Here is a 20,572-nt window from a genome sequence, read left to right as displayed (position 1 = left end):
TATTACGGGCACATAGGTTATGCTTTCATATCGTGTATTCTGAGGTAAGTAACGGATATAAAACAAAACAATATGGAACTGAAATATCACTCCAGAGCTTAGTTCCTCTTTACAGTCCTCTAGCCTGGACTTGGACCACCCTGGTTTTTGTCTTGCAAAAACCTCTTTTGTATTTTAGGGTTTGCCATAGGAACCATCCCCTGTAGACCGCTTTGGTCCACTGTGCTCATGGTTCTTCTTTCTCTTCTTCTCTAGGTTCAGCTTCTCCAGACAAATTCCAATCTCCCATCCCCAACAGCCAGGACTATGATGTGGGTATGTCATTTGGATTGTCCAAACCACTTCGGTGGGTTTGGTGCCAGCTGGTTGCCTTCCACCATTCACTCCTCCCAGGCATTCCAGGCCTCACTTCCAGTCCTCTGGTCTCTCTGTATCATTCTCCTTTTAATTCTAGTGTGGGGTTCAGGCACTGGTGTTTCCCCGGTGCTTGTCTCTTCCCCCAACACCGCTTTTCACCACTGCTTCTCAGCCTCATGCTGACTCTGCAGGTAAGGTCCTTCTTTCTTGTCTTCTGCCCCATCACCATATATCACTATTGATTCTTTCTTGCCATCAATCCACACAAAGACTTATGAAGTCTATAAAAGTTGTGGCCAAAATACTGAATATAGCTTAACCTTGGGACAACTACATATTTCATCTAAATTCAGAGAATTTCTGAATTTTCTTGGTTTCCTTATTAAATCACAAAGCTTATAAAATTTTTGTGTTAAACACATCTATAATTTTTCACAAATTTTCCATGGTATGTTATAGTTGTTTATTACCAAAATATTTGTTCAGATAAAAATACAACAACATAGATATGTCTAGAGAATCTGTAACCTTACTTACTCTTCCAACTGATTCTAAAGATGTCCCTTATCATTAATGAAAATAATTTATCTGCTCTAGAATGTACAGTGCAAATAATACCTCTCAACAACAGTTACCATAGTAACATTGGCTTGTAGTTTTTGTCCTCATATTTCAGCATATCTCTTTTTATTTTTTTCCAAGTGCTCTTTATGCGGGCATTTTTAAATGAACTTATCACTTGAAAACATTTGTTTTTTTCTTTTGTATTATTTAATGTGGTTGTTATGGCAACAGTATCTTTGTCTTGTTATTTTGTCTCTGAAAAGGCTGTAGCTACATCTTCAGCAAATGAGAAGGAAGGGAAGATGTTTACATTTTGTTTTTCTTATTTATTACTGTAAGCATGATCGCATACAAAATTGCATTTTGCCATAAGAATTCAGGAGACTGTCTTGTTGAGTTTGGCCAATTTCTTCCTGTTTACATTTCCACATAGAAAGTCTTGACCAACTAAAGCAGTTAACTAGTATTTACATGAACTTTTACATGTGGTCTGGGAGTTTGGGGTTGGGGGAGGGACGACACTTTAATTAGAGTGGCTCCAAGAGCTTCTCTAATTAAAGTGACACAGTGTCTCATGCATCAGTGTCTCCATGCTTCTAAATAGTTGCCAGGGTGCTTTATCTAAAGCTCATTTGATGAGCTTTAGTTCAAGCACCCCTGCCACCATTTTGAAATGTGAGGACACTGAAACACAAGACACAGGAGGCTGCTGGAGTGTGGTAATTACCATGCTTCAGCAGATTGGATTGATGGAGTTTGCTCTGATACTCTGTAATTACAGCACATTGGAGCAGCCTCCATGCTTGTGTACAGGCACCCTCTCTGACATTTCCCTTGCTGTTTCAGGGTTTATAATGGAATAAGTGATGGGCATGGGTTATACATCATGGGATAAAGCTGCATAAGGAATGCTAAGATAAATTCTTGTAAAGAAACCTACAGTAAAAATTGTGACTGCAATTGGAATGATACAGCATTTTGGCACCCTATACATGTTACAGGTACTGAGCAATTAACTAGTTAATTGCACAATTACTTTAACACCAGCTACATGTGCAAAGTAACTATCATGCCATAAAAAACCCCAACCAGCTATAAAATTAGAAAATATGTACTAGCTTTATTGATGGTTGTTATCAGACTTTAATTTCCACATGTTGCAGGATCTCCTATGTGATAGGGTTCCCAGCAGCAAAGGCCAGCCAGGGGCAGGGGAGTCTTGCAACTGAGAGCATGCTCAGCCCCATCAGCTGCTGAGTCTGGGGTCTGGCAGCATGGGGACCCAGAGCCCTACAGTTGCGGACACTGCATGCCAGGACCCAGCGGGGAATTGGGGAATGGCTGCCCCAAGGGTGTGTGAAGCCCCTAAGCCTGGAGGATCACAGCTGTTGTGATCTCCCAGAATAAGGGATGCATGAAACTCCTTTGGCCTGGAGGACTGTGGCTGCTGTGATCTCTTAGGTTCAGAGTCTGTGAAACTCCCACGGCCTGGAGATTTGCAGCAGTCACAATCTCCCAGGTTTGGGCATGCATGAAAGCCCTGTTCCTGGGGGATCACAGCAGCCATAATCTCCCAGGATTAGTTGTGCCATGTCTAGTACTCCTGGGCATGGGGGGGTCATGGCAGCTATGATATCCTGTGCTTGGATTGCATGAAGCCTCCCAAGCCTGAGGGATCACAGCTGCCATGATCGTGGAGCATGCTTGCAGCTGGGAACCTCTTAACTGAGGGAGATCCCAGCCACAGGAGCTTGTTCATAGCTGGTGCAAGAAGAATCCTGAATCAGGGTGCCCCTACACCAGTAATAAGGTGCTATTGGATCTATTGCATGATTCCACAGTCATGCCACCTGTCATGCACGTGACATGGCAGGAGGCACAAAAGTGCGGATTGTACATTAGATCCCGTCACAACTTTATCTGCAAGTGTAGAGGTGGGCTTTGATTATTTGGAGTCTATGGCTTTGATTTTCTTTATTTTATGTTATAGCCGCAATGCAATCCATCTGAGGATGTTGAGAGAGTTGGCTGATGTGATGGCAGTGTTGTCCTCATCAATATGCTCAGGGCAGTAGTCAGGGAGGCACTCGGAGCCCAGGGGGTAGCTAGTATGGGGGTCCAGGAAAGGTGGTCCTTCCTTGAGGAGGCTATCCTTGGAATGCAGCAAGATGCAATTCCTCTGTGCAGGAAGGGGGGAAAGGGGTCCAAGAAAACTTTGTAGCTGAGCGCGGATATCCAGGCTGGCCTGAGGACAAAGAAAAAGGTGTACTGGCAGTGGAAGCAGGGGGCAGGGACAAAGGAGGAGTACACCTCCCTGACCTGAGCTTGTAGGGATTTGGTGAGGAAGGCTAAAGCAGCACTGGAGCTTAGATTATCTACTGGGATTAAGGATAACAAAAAGTCCTTTTTCAAGTATATAGGTAGCAAGAAGAAGTCTTGGGGTAACATTGGACCCCTGCAGGGCAGGGCAGGGCAGGGCAGGGCAGTTGGTGATGGATGCGTAATAGAAGGCAGAACTCTTCAACAATTTCTTTGCCTCCATGTTCCTGTCTGCTGACAATGGGGTGCTCTCAGGTGACAGCGTAGAGAGGCCCAGGAGGGATGCAAGACCCCTGACAGTTAGTTCAGACCTAGTTAAGGATTACCTGTAGTGCTTAAAAGTGTCCAAGTCAGTGGGTCCAGATGACCTTCATCTGCGGGTGCTGAGGGAATTGGCTGGTGTCATTGCGGAGCCTTTGGCACAGCTGTTCAAGGACTCCTGTTGCTCAGGCCAAGTCCCTGAGGACTGGAAAAGGGCCAATGTGGTCCCTATTTTCAAGAAGGGGAGGAAGGAAGAGCCTGGCAACTACAGGGCAGCCAGCCTCACTCCTATCCAGGGGAAGGTCTTTGAAAAAATTTACAAGGGCCACATTTGTGAGAGCCCAGCAGGGGAAGTGATGTTGAGGGGTAACCAGCATGGGTTCGTGCAAGGCCTATCCTGCCTGACTAACCTGGTCTCTTTCTATGACCAAGTGACAAAAAGCTTAGATGTGAAAGAAGAAGTCTATGTCATCTTCTTGGACTTCCAGAAGGCTTTCGACACAGTGTCCCACCCAGTTCTGGTGGGCAAGCTGAGGGATTGCGGCATTGACGTGGCAAACTGGCTCCAGGGGTGAACCCAGAGTGTGGTGGTGGATGGGTCAATGTTGACCTGGGGGGGTGTGGGCAGCGGAGTCCCCCAGGGCTTGGTCCTTGGACCGGTGCTGTTCAACATCTTCATTAGCGACCTGGACGAGGGTGTGGAGACCATCCTGTTCAAGTTGGCTGATGACACCAAGCTGTGGGCTAAAGTGAATACACTGGCAGGCAGGGACCGCATCCAGGCAGATATGGATAGGTTAGAAAAGTGTTCGGATTTGAACAGGATGCAGTTGAACAAGGACAAGTGCAGAGTGCTGCACCTGGGGAGAGGGAACCAGCATTATGGTTATATGTTAGGGGCTGACCCTCTCAGCAGCACACAGGCAGAGAGGGATCTTGGAGTCAGGATTGACTCCAGGATGAATATGAGTCACCAAGGTGATGAAGCAGTAGGCAGAGTCAACTGCACCCTGTCATACATCAACAGGGGCATCACTAACAGGTCCAGAGAGGTCTTGCTCCCCCTCTATGCGGCATTGGTCAGGCTGCAGCTGGAGTACTGTATTCAATTCTGGGCACTGCACTTCAAGAAGGATGTGGAGAACCTGGACAGGGTCCAGAGGAGGGCCACTTGTATGGTTGAGGGCCTCCATGGCCAGCCCTATGAGGAGAGGCTGAGGGACCTGAATCTCTTCTGTCTCCGCAAGAGGAGACTGAGGGGGGATCTTGTGGCTGTCTACAACTTTATCAGGGGCCACCAACAGGGACTTAGGGAAAGTCTGTTCACCAGGGCCCTCCTTGGAGTCACCAGGAACAATGGCCACAAGCTGAGGGAGGATAGGTTTAGGTTAAATATTAGGAAGAACTACTTCATGGTAAGGGTGGCCAGAACCTGGAATAGGCTTCCCAGAGAGGTGGTGCTCTCAATTTCCATGGAGATCTTCAAAAGGAGACTAGATGGGCACCTGGCTGGGGTCTTATCACCCCTGCCAGTCCCAGTGCTCCTTCCTGCCCATGGCAGGGGGTTGGACTAGATGATCTGTCTAGGTCCCTTCTGACTCTATGATTCTATGACTCTATGAAAGGTTGGAGTCCAGGTAGGGAAGAGAAACAGAGTCCAAGTCCTTGGTTGGAGGACTAAAGTGTTCAATGCCTCTTTTGCTTCAGTCATCACAAGCAAGGCCAGCTCTTAGACTACTGCACCAAGCAGCACAGTTTGGTGAGGAGGTGAGCCGCTCTCAGTGGTGAAAGAACAGCTTAGGGACTACTTAGAAAAGCAGGATTCGAATAAGTCCATGGGGCTGGAGATGGGATGCACCAGAGGGTAGTGACAGAGTTGGATGATGTGATTGCAGAGTCACTGACCATCATCTTTAAAAACTCATGGCAATCAGGAAAGGTCCTGGATGATTCAAAAAGGGAAAACATAGTGCCCATATTTAAGCAAATGAAGAAGGAGGATCTAGGGGTCTACAGTCCAGTCAGCCTCACCTCAGTCCCTGGAAAAAATCATGGAGCAGATCCTCAAAGAATGCATTTCTAAGCATTTGGAAGAGAAAAAGATGATTAGGAACAGTCAGCATGGATTCAGCAAGGAAAGTCATACCTGACCAACCCGATTGCCCTCTTTGATGAGGTGACTGGCTCTGTGGATGTGGGGAGACTAGTGGATGTGGTGTACCTTGATTTTATCAAGGCTTTTGATATGGTCCCCCACAGCATTCTCTCAGACAAGCTAAGGAAGTATGAGCTGAATGAATGCAGTGTAAGGTGGACAGAAAACTGGCTGGAGCATCCAGCTCAGAGAGTAATAAACAATGGCTTGATGTCTAGTTGGCAGCCAGTATGAAGTGGAGTGCCACAGGGGTTGGTCCTGGGACCAGTTTTGTTCAATGTTTTCATCAGTGACCTGGAAGATGGTATAAAGTGCACCCTCGGTAAGTTTGCAGATGACACAAAACTGTGGGGATTGGTAGATGTGCTGGAAGGTAGGGCTAGGGTTCAGAGTGACTTACACAAATTGGATGATTGGGCCAAAAGAAATCTCATGAGGTTCAACAATGACAAGTGCAAAGTCTTGCACTTAGGATGGAACAATTCCATGCACCAGTACAAGCTGGGGGCTGACTGGCTGGGCAGCAGCTCTGCAGAAAAGTACCTGGGGGTTATAGTGGACAAGAAGCTGAATATGTGCTAGTAGTGTGCCCTTGGCTGCAAGAAGACTCATGGCATACTGGGATGCATTGTAGGTGTGTTGCCAGTAGGTCAAGGGAAGTGATTATTCCCCTCTATTCAGCACTGCTGAGGCCACAACTGGAGTACCGTATTCAGTTTTGGGCCCCCCACTATAGAAAGAATGTGGACAAATTGGAAAAAGTCCAGTGGAGAGCAGTGAAAATGGTGAGGGGGTTGAGGGACATGACTTATGAGGAAAAACTGAGGAAACTGGGCTTATTTAGTCTAGAGTAATGAGGACCGAAGGGGGATTTAATAGCAGGCTTCAACTAGCTGAAGTAGGGTTCAAAAGAGGATGGAGATAGATTCTTCTAAGTTGTGGCAGATGACAGAACAAGGGACAGTGGTCCCAAGTTGCATCCAAGGAAGTTTAGGTTAGATATTAAGAAGAACTTTCTCACTACGAGGGTAGTCAAACATTAGAACAGTTTACCCAGAAAGGTGGTGGAAGTTCCATCCTTGAAGGTTTTCAAAACCCTGCTTTGGAAGGGATGATCTAGTTAGGGAGGATCCTGCTCTGAGTAGGTGGTTGCACTAGATGACCTCTTGAAGTTCCCTCCAACCCTAACTTTCTATGATTCTAATTTTGATCCCCTCGTGAGTTTCAGCTTGCCCCAGCCTCAGCCCCAGCCCCAGTCCTGTTCCCATCCCAACCCAACCTTCTTCACCTACCAAGAACATCCCTGTAGCTGGAGGCCGTGGGACCTGGGCCCAGGCTGAGTGTGACCTTGTCATCACCATGGAGATACCACTCAGCTGGGTGCGGAGCCCAGCCCCATCCCCTGTTAAGCAGTGCTGACTGGGCCATTCCAGCCAAATGCTAACCCTGGCACCACTGGCAGGGGATGGGACCATACCAGCTGAGCTTCACACCCAGTGCCGCCTGCAGGGGATGAGGCTGCACCAGCTGATCACGGATCCCAGCATCACTTGCAGGAGACGGGGCCGCATCAGCAGAGCACCAACCCTGGCCTCATCCACTGCAAGCAGTGCTGCCAAGCCCAGCTGTGTCAGCCAAGCCTGGTGCCACTCGCAGTGGATGGGGCCGGGCTCAGCACTTAGCTTTCACAGCCCCATCCCTTGCAAGCAGCATTGGGCTTGGTGCTTGGCTGGTGCAGCCCAGGCAGAACCACTCACAGGGGCTGGGCCTGTGCCAGCTGAGCACTAAGTCCAGCCCTGTCGCTGGCAAGTGGTGCTGCCTGGGCCCTGCCAGCTAAGCCCAGCCCTGTTCTCTGCAAGTGATGCTGTGGCATGTCTCCACCTCCCAGGTGCCCAGCCCTCACTGAAGGTTTGCAGAGGCCAGTATAAGTCAACCTGATATTTCTGATCCAAAAAGTTAGGTTGACTTATGCACTGGATCTAAAACTCCTAACTGTTTGGATCAGAAAAATGGAGTTGACTTATGTACTGTGTCAACCCATACACCATGAAATACAGTAATTAGGAGCAGTCTGCATTGATTCACCAAGGGCAAGTCAGGCTTGACCAACCTGATTGCCTTCTATGATGAGATAATTGGCTCTGTGGATGCAGGGAAAGCAGTGGTTGTAATATACCTTGATTTTAGCAAGGGTTTTGATACTGTCTCCCCCAGAATTCTTGCAAGCAGGCTGAGGAAATATAGGTTGGATGAATAGACTGTAAGGTAGATAGAAATCTGGCTGGATTTTCAGGGTCAACAAGTAGTAATCAATGGCTCAATGTAGATCTGGCACCCAGTATCAAGTGGAGTGCCCCAGGAGTCAGTTCTCAGGCTGGTTTTTTCAATATCTTCAAATGATCTAGAAGATGGGGTGGACTACACCCTCAGCAAGTTCACAGATGACCCCATACTGGCGGGAGTGGGGGTAGTATATACACTGGAAGATCAGGTTAGGATTCAGAGTGACTGAGACAAGTTGTAGCATTGGACCAAAAGATATCTCATGAGGTTCAAAAAGGACAAGTGCAATCTCCTTCACTTAAGACAGGAGAATCCCATGTACTGCTACAGCCTAGGGACTGACTGGCTAACCAGTAGCTCTGCAGAAAAGAACTTGGCAGTTACAGTGGACAATAAGCTGCATACGAGTTAGCAGTGTGCCTTTGTTGCCAAGAAGGCGAACAATATCTGGGTTGCATCAGTAGGAGTGTTACTAGCAGATCAAGGGAAATAATTATTTCCCTCTGTTCTGCACTCATGAGGACACATCCGGAGTACTGTGTCCAGTTTTGGGCATCCCATATGGAAAGGATGTGGACAAGTTGGAGAGAGTACAGAAGAGAGCAATGAATATGGTGAGGATGTTGAGGCACATGACTTCTGGGGAGAGGCTGAAGGAAATGGGCTTATTTAGTTTGGAGAAGAGAAGACTGAGAGGGGATTTGATAATAGCCTTTAACATAGGCAGTGGGAGAAAATATTATTTGGGGGGGTCTGAGCTTGTGCACATATGCACATACCTTGCCCCTCAGCAGGTAAGTCTGTCATGGGGAAGTGTCATGGGGAAGCAGATCGAGGCCCCCACAGTGAGGGAGGGAATGGGGCAGGATCTAGGGTAAATGGGGCCCTGGGGTCCAGGTCCATGGTGGGATGCTCACAGCCTAGGTGACTTGTGCAAGGCCATAGGGGGGCTCCTACCACTGGCAGGGGCTGCGGGGAGCACATGCTCCCCAGACCTGTGCATGAGGTGGAGGCAGGCTGCTACTGTGGGCTGGACTCTGCAGCCCATGCATGGCAGGTACATGGGACCAGGCTGCTTTGGGGCAGTGACAGCAGGGCACAGACTCCAGCCTGCAGCAGCAGCCTGCATCCACCCTGTGCACAGATCTGAGGGGCACATGCCCCCTGAGTTTTCCCTGGGGTGTGTATAGTAGCAGAAGCCCTCCCACACCCTTTGATGAGCTGCTTAGGCTCCAAACATCCCAACACCTGCCCCGGCCCCAGGACCCATTCACCCCAGGCCCTGCCTCACTCCCTCTCTCACCACAGAAGCCTCAATCTGCACCCTCTGCCCCCATGCCACTTACCCACAATAGACATACCTGCTGCACTGGGCAGTGCACTGCACACCACTGGGCTGCTGCAGGCTGTGGCTGCATGTCTGTCTGTGGGTGCCCCTCCCCCCTGCTGCAGCCTATGCCTGGGCTGCCCTGCAGCCCTTCCTGCTGCTACTGCTCCCCCGTGTTGGAGGTGGGGGCTAAGCCAAATTAGCCCTGGCCTTCTTCCACCTATGGCCTTTAACTACCTGAAGGGTGGTTCCAAAGAGCATGGAGCTATACTGTTCTTAGTAGTGACAAGTGAGAGAACAAGGACCAATGGTCTCAAGTTGAAGCAAGGGAGCTTTAAGTGCCCATCAGCAGGCTTAAATGTCTCTACACTAATGCTAGGAGCATACAAAACAAGCAGGAGGAGCTTGCACTCCTGCTTACAATCAACAACTTCAACCTGGTTGGACTAACTGAAACCTGGTGGGACACTACTCACAACTGGGCAGTAGTCATTGAGGGTTACAAGTTGTACAGATGGGATAGAGTGGGGAAAAAAGAAGAGGGTGTTGCTCTCTGTGTTAAGGAACAATATACATCCTCTATAATCAAGATGGGATCAGAGGATGGCCCAACTGAGAAACTGTGGGTCAGGATACAAGGGAGTTGGGGGAAAAGGGACTTGGTAGTGAGGGTCTAGTCAAACCAGGAGGATGAGCTAGAGCTGGGATTCTCCAGACAGCTCTCAGAGGCCATACAGTTGAGAGTCGAGCCAAATCTAACTGCTCACATAGGTTCTTAACCTGCATACAGGACTTCCACCTAACAGGAGGTATATGACCCCACTAGAGAAAATAACTTGCTGGACTTGGTGTTAGCTACAGGGGATGACCTGGTGGGAAATCTGCAGGTACAAGGTAACCTAGGGGATAGTGACCATTGATTGATTAAATTGACTATCTGGCAAAGGGTAGGTAAACTAGCAGGGCTGAAGTGCTAGACTTTAGAAATGCTAACTTCAGCATGTTCAGGAGATTAGTTAGTGAGGCATTAAAGCTCAAGAATACTGACAAAATGGGGGTCCAGGAAGGATGGTTGTTCCTCAAGGGGCCATTATTACTAGTTTTCCCCAAGGAAATATATCACCGAGCCCTTGATGTATGCCTCTGATGTAGCACTAAGCTGCTACCAAGTCCCTTCTCAGCCTTCTTTTTTTCAGGCTGAAAAGTCCCAAATCCCTTAACCTTTCCTCATATGCCTTGCCGCACAAGTCTCTGATCAGGTGGGTGGCTCTTCTCTGGACTCTCTCAAGCTTTATCATGTCCTTGTTAAAGCTTGATGACCAGAACTGGATGCAGTACTCCAGCTGTAAACTCACCATTGGTTCATACTGTGGTCTATTTTTACCCCCAGGTCCCTTTCATTTGTAGTGCTGGTCAGGTAGGCATTGCAAGCCTGTAGGTGTGCAGCGGATTGTTCATCCCCAAATGGAATACTTTATATTTCTCAGTGTTTAACTTAATCTGTTTCTGGTCTGCCCAACTTGCAAGCCTGTCTAGGTCTGCTTGTATTTGCAGCCTATCTTCAAGCACGACCCTGCTTCCCCATAACTTGGTGTTGTCCATGAAATTGGCCAGTGATCTCTTCGTCCCCAAATCCAAATCGTTGATGAAGATGTTTAATAGCACTGGACCAAGCACTGACCCCTGTGGGACACCATTGGCCATTTCCTGCCAAGATGACACAGATCCATTCGTTAAAACACTCTGGGTCCTATGCTGCAGCCAGTTTCCTACCCACCTGTCTCACAGTTAAGCCCAGTCTTCCAATTTTCTTGCAAGAACATCTTGGGATACCAGATCAAAAGCTTTTTGGAAGTCGAGGTATGTGTCAACCTCCACTCTTTTATTTTGATTCTAGTCCAGTCCCCTATCCACCTTCTATGTACCATTTTTTATACAAACTATATTCAAATTAGTAGCTTGAAAGTCATGATCTAAATCTCTGTCGTTGGAGGTTTTTAAAGTCTGGATCAATGAAGCTATGGCTGGAGTGATCTAATTGTGGATGGTCCTGCTTTGAAAAGGGGGTTGGACTAGATGACCTCTTGCGGTCCCCTCCAAACCTCATTTTCTATGATTCTATGAAATAATATACAAGTGAAGGCACTAATCAATGTCCTTTATAGATTAACATTTAGTGTTTGTAACAGGGAACACTTGCCCCTGTGACTAAGAAGGTGGGGGAGGGTAGGAAACCTGGGGCTAGGAAGGGCAGCAAGGACTAGCTGCATAGGTGCAGCTAATGAGGCAATTGACTGCACCTGGTTCCTGGGTGCAGGAGATCTGGTCACATATCTGCAAAAGCTCAGTTTCTGACCATGTAAGAGGGAGTCTCTCTCTGCATGCAGCAGGCAAAGGAGCTCCCAGCAGAGAAGAGCTTCTGGAATCAGACAGGCCAGTTACCTACTCAAAAGAGGTGACTCTAAGGGAGGTATGGCTTCTGGGCAATGTTAACCCTGAGTGAGGTAGACTTTTTGTTTTTTGAAGCAGCTTGCTTGTGTTTATGTTCTGCTTTGGACTTGAGAGTGGAGGACTGGATTCTGGCTACAAGGGAAGAGGAAGTCACAAGTAGGGGTGCCTGGGTGCCACTCCCTTCTGTAATTGCCAGCCCCAAGCTAGCCCTAAGCCAGAGGGGATGAGGCTGACAGGATGAAGCCAGAGTCCCAGGAGGGGTTGCTGCCAAGGCAAAGTTGATGCCTAAGAGCTGAGGTCTTAGACAATGGATGAAAGCTGAGGATGTGACCAAAACTGCGACAGCTGAAGCCCTAACAGATGCTCAGAAGCCTGAGGGAGTGCTCCCTTGAAGGGGAAGTGCTTGAGGGGAGAGGACAAGCCCCAAATGGGGTGGATCTAGCTGGGAAGGCAGAGCTGACCAGCATGAGGACCAGCAAGGCTACCACCAGCCCCAAGGACTGCCTCCCCAACAAACCAAGATAACATCAAAGTATTGTTGGTAGGCAAGAGACTTGAGGTTCAGTGGGATCTAGGAAAGAGCTGGCTGGTGGGTTGAACTACAGGTGGGGACCAGGGGCTGAGTTGGCAGCCCCCCCCCGCCCCAAAGCTGCAACAGTGTTACTGCCTAGAATCATATCAGGCAATATTAATAGGATTTATTTCAATAATGGATACAACTTTTTTTTCTGCATCAGCAGTTAGCTTTTTAAAAATTAAAATAAATATAACAACAGTATTGACAATACAATATTTCTTAGACTAAATGGTATTATAAAACTTTGCCTTATGGTTGTTCATATATAGCAAAGTGTTACAAACTAGGCTTTTAGATTCCTTATCCTGAGAATTAATTGTTACCAGTTAATTGAATTTTTGATCCGACAAATTTCTGTCTCTATCATTGGGCACTGTTTAAGTGGATACTGAAAGTTTTCTGCTAAAATTGCAGATAGGCAACGAGTGGTGGCATGATTCATAGAAAATGGTGAAAAGTGCAGTCAGGCAGTTTCATCATGAAGAAACCCTATACTGTGTACTATTAAATATGAATATATTGTATTATAGTTCAAATATATGTTACCAATATTTTATAATCAGATAAGTAAATATAGTAAGTGATTTTGGATATGGACTGTCACATGCTGGCAGTCATAAAAAGGCACTCAAACCCAGTTAGATGAACAGTAGTAGATGCATTTAAGGTTCAGTTCTACATGAGATGAAAATTGCAGCTCAAGACAGACAGACACATATATATTAAGTGCTTTAAACTCCATCCTGTTAGAAAAACACTTTCAAATTACAGTGTTCCTCTAGCGTACAGACATGCAACTGCCCCCCAGCTAAAGTATCATCATGAAGCACTTCAGAGTTGCACGTTTCATCTAGGATTATTTTTCTTATGGTTCAGGCAACCTGTAGGGCTATAACACTATGTGTCAACTGTGTACTCAGTTTTTATAGCACTTTAAAGTTGTTTAAAGCACTATAAACGTTATATCCATGCCCTTGATTATTTCCTTGGACTAGGACCAGAGCAATAGCTTCCAAATCTAAACTCTTGGCCCTAGAAAAAATGTTTATTGCTAGTTTTGGGCCTAGTAGTTTCAAAAGCTGGGTGGGTATAACCCTGATTGTGAATTAACTGTAATAGTGTTTCATATGCATAAGCAAACATACATACCACACACCGTACTAAAAGGTAGTATTTCTGTAAGGTTTAACTGAAGTTTCTATTGTCGTATTTTCAAGGGGTTGTAAACACTAGGAAAATTTCTTTAACTTTGTTATGTCAAGCTAATTTGTCTCTACAGACCAGATCTAGATTGTAGGAGTCCTCCTGGGTGAGATCGAAACCGTATAACTTCTGGTCAGCCACAACATCCGCATCCAGATTTGAAATGTGTATCTTCTTGCTGTGGCTACCGGAGCTGCTGTGTCAACATTAGCAGCCTAAGAATTAATACCACTGATCAGTAACCCCTGCCCGGTTGCTATGTCTGCTGGATCCCTGGCAGCAGAGTTAACTCTTTCACTACCAATGCTGACACAGAGGCTTATTCACCTGCTGGAAGTCACAATGAGAAATCCGGCACAACTCTGGGGCTATAAATTTGACACCCCTGCTTTAACAATTTGGATGCATTTGTTTTTTCCAGTTTCTTAAAAATAGCTATAAAACAATGCCTCAGGGTCCAGTAGTATTAAAATGCTATCAATAAAATATGTGACAAGGATTTCTTTTGTTGGACCAACTGTCTAGTTGGGATAGAGTCAGATAAGTTTTCAAATACCGGACATTCTTCATCGCATATAGGCATTCAACAAAGATATCACCCTAAGGAATCCTTGCTTCTTTCCTAATTCCTGGACTATCACAATAATAATATATTAACACAGAATAAAATACTAACACAGAATACTGAAACTGGACCATATATTAGACTTGCAGCACCTCTCTAATCCCAAGCCACCCAAGTTCCTCAATAAATCATTTGTGGGATTTGGAAGGCCTGGGCTTTCTTGTAGACTTTGAAGATCCCCATAGCTGAGGGTATATATGTGCACTACAGTTCAAGATGTGACTGTAGCTAATGTAGATATTTAAACTGCATGCTTTCAGTGATGACTGCAGTATAGCTTGGACACCACTGAGCTCACTATGAGTTAACTGCTAACCCTTTGCACAACTTCTTGGGTATGTGTTTCAATGCATGCTAAGCTACATGCTGCTATAGCAACACTTTTATTTGGACTCCAGCCAGCTAATTTAAAGCTACTCAAGGTTTATCTACATGAACTATAGTTAGACCTTGATTGGGAGCATTAATACACGTTCTATGCATGTATTTATGCGCCGTTGCTACTATGCATTAAGTTTAGTAGCTGTAATATAAGCTACTACATAAATATGCAGTCGCCAGCACTAATGCACAGTAACAACAGCACACCGTCTTTTTGTGATGCTTAATGTGCAGTATCCTAATTCTTCCCTGCATTAGTGCATTACCACAGTTTTTACCATGAAGTGCTAATGCGTGATAAAATTAGTTTATTGCTCATTAAGTGTCTCATCTAGATGCAACCATGGAAGTACAGACATTCTGTGAGTTCTAGTGGTTGAATGAGGAAAAATTTCTTATAAACTAGTTTTCTGATTAAGCATGTGTGAGACATGAAAAATAAATTATTGCAGATCTTATTTCAAACATACATCAATTTTTGCTATTCTGGAAGGGTTGAGGGATGGGGGAAGTAACAATTATTGTTTTTTCAAGCAGGTAAAATATAAATGTTCAAAAATATGAAGCCATTTCTGTTTATGTAGAGTAAGTTCTTTTCATGGTATTTAACATAACAAATACCTTACTTCACTGATATGAAACAATATTATTCAATCAAACAGATTTCATTAAAAAAAACAAACAGTCACTGCTTGAAAGAGGCTGCTCTGCTTTCTGATTTCAACACCCAATAGTAATTATAACATGGAATACAATGAAAAGGTACTGAGATAATGTATACTTAATTACTACATAAGTAATTATTTCATAATACTGAGTCTCCTTACAGAGTTTTCTGTGATTGTGAAGGAGAAAGTATAGTGATTTGGAGAGATCCAAGGAATGAAGCAAGATCTGATCTAGATAAAGTAAAAACAAAATAACTATTTCCCATATGGAGGACTGAACCCAAATTGAAATATATTTATTTATTTGAGATCTCAAACATTTGGGTACCTATTTTTTCACTTCTGTTCCCATATCAAAATCAGAACTGCTTAAAACACTGCAGCTGATGAAGGGATATTCATCAAACCATAGTATTTTGAATACTAGTAAATCATAGTGACTGCACAAAAGAATTAATTAAACATGTCAAATAATATGGATTTCATTTTCAAATGGAGGGATTCACAGACTTTTGATACAACTCATCTTCATTTGCTTTAAAAAAATGGTGATGGGACTAGTCATGTTGTGTGGTTTCTGTTCCTAATTGGATGACATGGATGGATGATTTGTGAATACTGAATAACAGTGAGCTTGTGTGGTGAATTTTTGAAACGCCTGTAATTTAAGAATTTTCTCATAAAATCTGACAAATCTGGCATTTGACTTTGTTTCTGAATGTCCATAAATAAAGTATTTGTATGGCTACAAAAATAGTCGCAAATGAGACGTCACTTGTTTGTGGCTATAGTTTCAATACGTTTTCAGTTTTTAACCAGCTCTGCCTGGTATTCTGAAAGTTTCTTTATGTAGGCCTGGCCAGGACCTGAAGGTGCAATGAAATATATTTGTCATGCAGTGAGGGAAAAGCAGTCTGACTGGTAGGGCTGTACAAAGCTTTGGTCTCTGTTTCAATTTGGTGGAGATTCAGCCTGATTTGGCGGCTGAATCTGAATTGAATCAAAGGAACCTTTAATCTCGCTGAATCAAATCAGAACTCTCTGAAATGATTCAGAGAGATTCAGAAATATTCAGATATTTGGACATAGAGCTTTAAATGTTTTTTCCACATACCTCTAGGTAGCAGGCAGCTCGTGAGTGCTGTGATGCTGGGGTGCATTGAGTGTCCCACGGAAGTGTGAGGGGCTCCCCAGTGTACTCAGCAGCAGACCTGGAAGTGGGGCAGAAGCACTTCCAGTCCACTTCTGGGTGTGCTGGGGATCATGCTGGAGGGGCCCCCGCACTTCCCCAGCTCAGTGACTAGTGACTTCTGGGTCTGGGGTGGGGGCACCTGGGGTCCCCCCATGGCCTATCGCTGAGCCGGGGGGCATGGAGCTCCCCCCCCCAGTGTGCTCCCCTGCAGACCCAGAAGTGGATTGGAATTACTTCCGGTCCACTTCTGGATTTGCCTTTCCCAGCCCAAGGGTGGCAAGAGTGTTACTGCCCATAAAGTTAAATCTGGCAGCAGGAAGCCTTATATAGGTGGGAAGATCAAATCAAGGGTTGGGAACCCTGGGCAAATCAGAGGCTGGGGGTTATAGACCTTTCTTTGGTAGAACTCCTTTCCTTGCCATTCTGCCTTCCTCCATGAGTTGTAGCCTAGTGGAGAACCGAGCTGTGCCAAATCTGGGAGCCTATAGGTTGCGGGTTTGGGAGCAGGTCCTGACAATATTTTACAAAATAGCCTCTTCTCCCCAGATTTGCAGACCAAGACCTTGCCTTGACGTCTCATTTTGCTGAGTGATGCTGAAAGAAGAATGTAAAGTACTATATATATATAATATATATATATATATAGAGAGAGAGAGAGAGAGAGAGAGAGAGAGAGAGTGTGTACACACACACACACACACACACACACACACACACACACACACACACACAAATCAGTGTTGAAAATAGCCATATTGTAGAGAATAGATAGGGTGTGGTCAAGGAAACAGGCATTCAAGCACAATCCACTAAATATACATACTAGGAACACAGGATTTATCCAAACTGACAGAAACCTAAGTCCCTAATCCCAGCAAGGGACGTGTAGCTGTTTCAGGGTATTGCTAGCTCAAACAGTCTCTCAATGTCCTTTTATTGTCTCACAGTCTTTGTTAATTGTTCATACTCTTCCAGGGCAAGCTTCCTCCCAGTGGAAGTCAATCAATACCAGTGTTTCACAGTCTCTGATAAGCTTACAGTGTCTGGCTGACCCCAGGAGGAAGGCAATCTAGCCAGAGTCCTTGGGCACTGGTGTGCTGCCCTGTAGCCCTCTTTCCCTCACTTTCAGTCTCTTAAGTTCTCCATTCTCAGCTTCTGGTTCTCAGTCTCCCAGATGTCTGCCTGTATCATCTCTCTGGTTCTTAGCTCTTGATTATCTGCCTGAACTTGGCTCCTGTTCGTCCCCTGGCTCCTTCCCCAGGGTCCCTCTGGTTCCTTCTGGAAGCCTGTTTGGCTTTGCCTTCTTGGGAGGCATTTGACTCTTGGCTATAGCTGCTTATCACCCTGATTTGGCTTAGTCCTTCTGAGCAGTCTGTAATTAGGATTAGCACTCACACCTGGGCTGGAGACTCTGCAGCCTGCAAACTGCACCTAAGCCCCTTGAGCTGGCAATGCTACAGGAAGGAAGGGAAGGGAAAAGTTGTTCTCTCTTCTTCAATGTCATATGTCGATCTTCCCTTTCCAGTACTACATCCAGTCCCCATGGAGGATTCTTCTTTCTAGGCAAAATTTAGAAATGAACATGTAAATAAGGGGAAAAAAGAATGAACCTATTCTTGGTAGAAATGAGACTAGGCACTGACCTCATTTGTCCATGGACTAGTTGTGCCTGTGTTTGTCCTAGAAGAGAAAAGTTCTGAGATTGGTATGTGTACTTTCCTTCCAGTCAGGGTTTAGTGAGCAGCTGAATGCACTACTACTTTTCTGTCACCAATTCAATGATGCAGTCCCAGGACAACTGTTCAGATGCACATCACAATGTCCCAGGACAAACTGTTAGCACTTCTTATGACATGATTTTCTTAAAGATTTGTCCCGGAGCAATGGACATGGACACCTGAATGATTGCACTTTGTCCTAAGATAAATTGGTTTCTCCCAGGACAAATGCAAGGTCGGTTTGTAGTCTAACTCCCATCTATTTTAGCAAGCTTCAGTTGTTGAAAAGACAACAAAAATTGGGAAAATAAAGGAATTTGGATTGTTTGCATGCTCTGGCCCAATATACAGAAGTTAGTGAGAGACTTTCCTGTCTTTCCTAGGACTGAATCTGATCCCCATCCAGTATTTCAGGAGTGTAACATTGCCTTTGAAAGACAATATATGATCATTTCTGTAGCATTGTTGACCACAAGTGTTCAAATATCAGTTGTTCCACAAAAATAATTACCTTGGTTCATGTTTTGGGGTTTTTCTTTGTGACCACGAGGGCTATAAACATATTTGTTTAATGAAGTTTGACTTTAACACACAAACAGTTTCTTCTAGGAGTTTTGGGGCTTTAAGAAAAACACCCCAACATCAAGATTAATGACAAAAGCTGGCAATAGGATACGTGTAGAGCAAGGGGCAGGCAAAATATGGCCTGTGGGCCAGATCGAACTGGCCAGGCCTTTCTATCTGGCCTACAGGGTCCCTAAACATTTTAGAAAATTAATTTTAGAAAATTACTTTTTATCTTCCCCTGGCTGCCTGTCAAAGGTGACAGGCAGCCAGTGGCAGTAGGACCCAGGGGGAGCCTGTGGCAAGACCCAGAAGTTCAGCAGCAAAGCCAGCCTGTCTCCACCCCACCCCTAGCCCCCAACCAGAAGCCTCTGTGGCTTCTGACCTCATGGTCCTGGAGCTTTTCCTCACCTCTCTCCATCTGAGTCAAAAGTAAAATAAGATTGGATGGAGGGATTGGAGAAACTGCTGTGAACTGCCCAGCAGCTGGGAGCACCATGGTGCTTGCCAGGCCAGGCTTGAGCCAGAGAGGAAAGCAGCGGAGTGGGGTGGTGGTGGGAAGCAATGGCAGCAATGGGGGGGCTGTGGGGAGTGGCGGAGGCCTTGGCAGTGGCACAGGGAGTGTTGGGGCCTGAGGCCATAGCAGCAGTGTGGGGAGTGGTTGGGGCCATGGCAGCAGTGAGAAGTGGGGTTGTGGAAAGCAGCACAGGGAACAGCAGGGGCTGTGGGGAATAGCAGCAGTGGGGGAAGTGGTGGGCAAGCATGTAGGAGGGAAATCAGGGAAACAGTGGGGGCAGGTGAATGTGGAGCTCATGAAGGTGCCTTGGAACTGGCAGGGACCCAGAGTGGGGCAGCAGGAGTATGGAACCCGGGCACAGGGTCTACCTGGCTGCATCACGTGAGGATCACATGCAGTCTTCAAGAGCCGCACACAATGGAGCTGGCAGCCTGGCCCCGTCTCTTTTTCTCCCCCATCCCACCACCATACTCGCACCCAACCACACACTCCACAACCACACCCTGCCATATACACTCCCTTACCACCCACACACAACATACAGTAGGACTGTATTTTGAGCTATTATGTAGTCACCTCTAGATATACTTCATAATCACTACAAAAATATTTTAAATAAAATTAAAATTCAGCCTCTCAGAGGCAGAAAGGAATCTTCGAGTCAGGATTGACTCCAGGATGAATATGAGTCACCAATGCGACGAAGCAATAGGCAGAGCCAACCGCACTCTGTCATGCATCAACAGGGGCATCACTAACAGGTCCAGAGAGGTCTTGCCTACAAGCTTATCAGGGGCCAGCAGCATGGACTCAGGGAAAGTCTGTTCACCAGGGCCCCCTTGGAGTCACCAGGAACAATGGCCACAAGCTGAGGGAGGATAGGTTTAGGTTAGATACTAGGAAGAACTACTTCACAGTACGGGTGGCCAGAGCCTGGAATGGGCTTCCCAGAGAGGTGGTGCTCTCACCTTCCCTGGAAATCTTCAAGAGGAGACTGGATAGGCACCTGGCTGGTGTCTTATGATGCCTGCCACCCCCAGTGCTCCTTCCTGCCCATGGCAGGGGGTCGGACTAAATGATCTGTCTAGTTCCCTTCCGACTCATTGATTCTGTGATTCTAAGATAAATTATAGTAGATGTTTTATTTTATTTTATTTTTTGTATATGATTTGGGGTTTTTTTTCCCTGGTTTCAAGATTGCAGCACCCTTCTTCCTAAAAGGAGTACTTTCAGGGTAAGGGGAGGTACTTCCAGTGGAAAAAATCAGGGGTTGGGGGCATGACTTCTGGTCCCAATATGGTCACTGGGAGGAGGGAAAACTGTCAAGGGGTGGGGCTACCCATGCGGCCCTTAGGAGCTCCCCAAAAGTCAGTAAGTGACCCTCTGCCCAAAATAATTGCCCACCTCTGC

The sequence above is a fragment of the Crocodylus porosus genome, unplaced genomic scaffold (genome assembly GCF_001723895.1).
Source record: "Crocodylus porosus isolate Cpor-Errol unplaced genomic scaffold, CroPor_comp1, whole genome shotgun sequence".
NCBI lineage: Eukaryota > Metazoa > Chordata > Crocodylia > Crocodylidae > Crocodylus > Crocodylus porosus.
Note: the sequence above shows the minus strand (reverse complement) of the source record.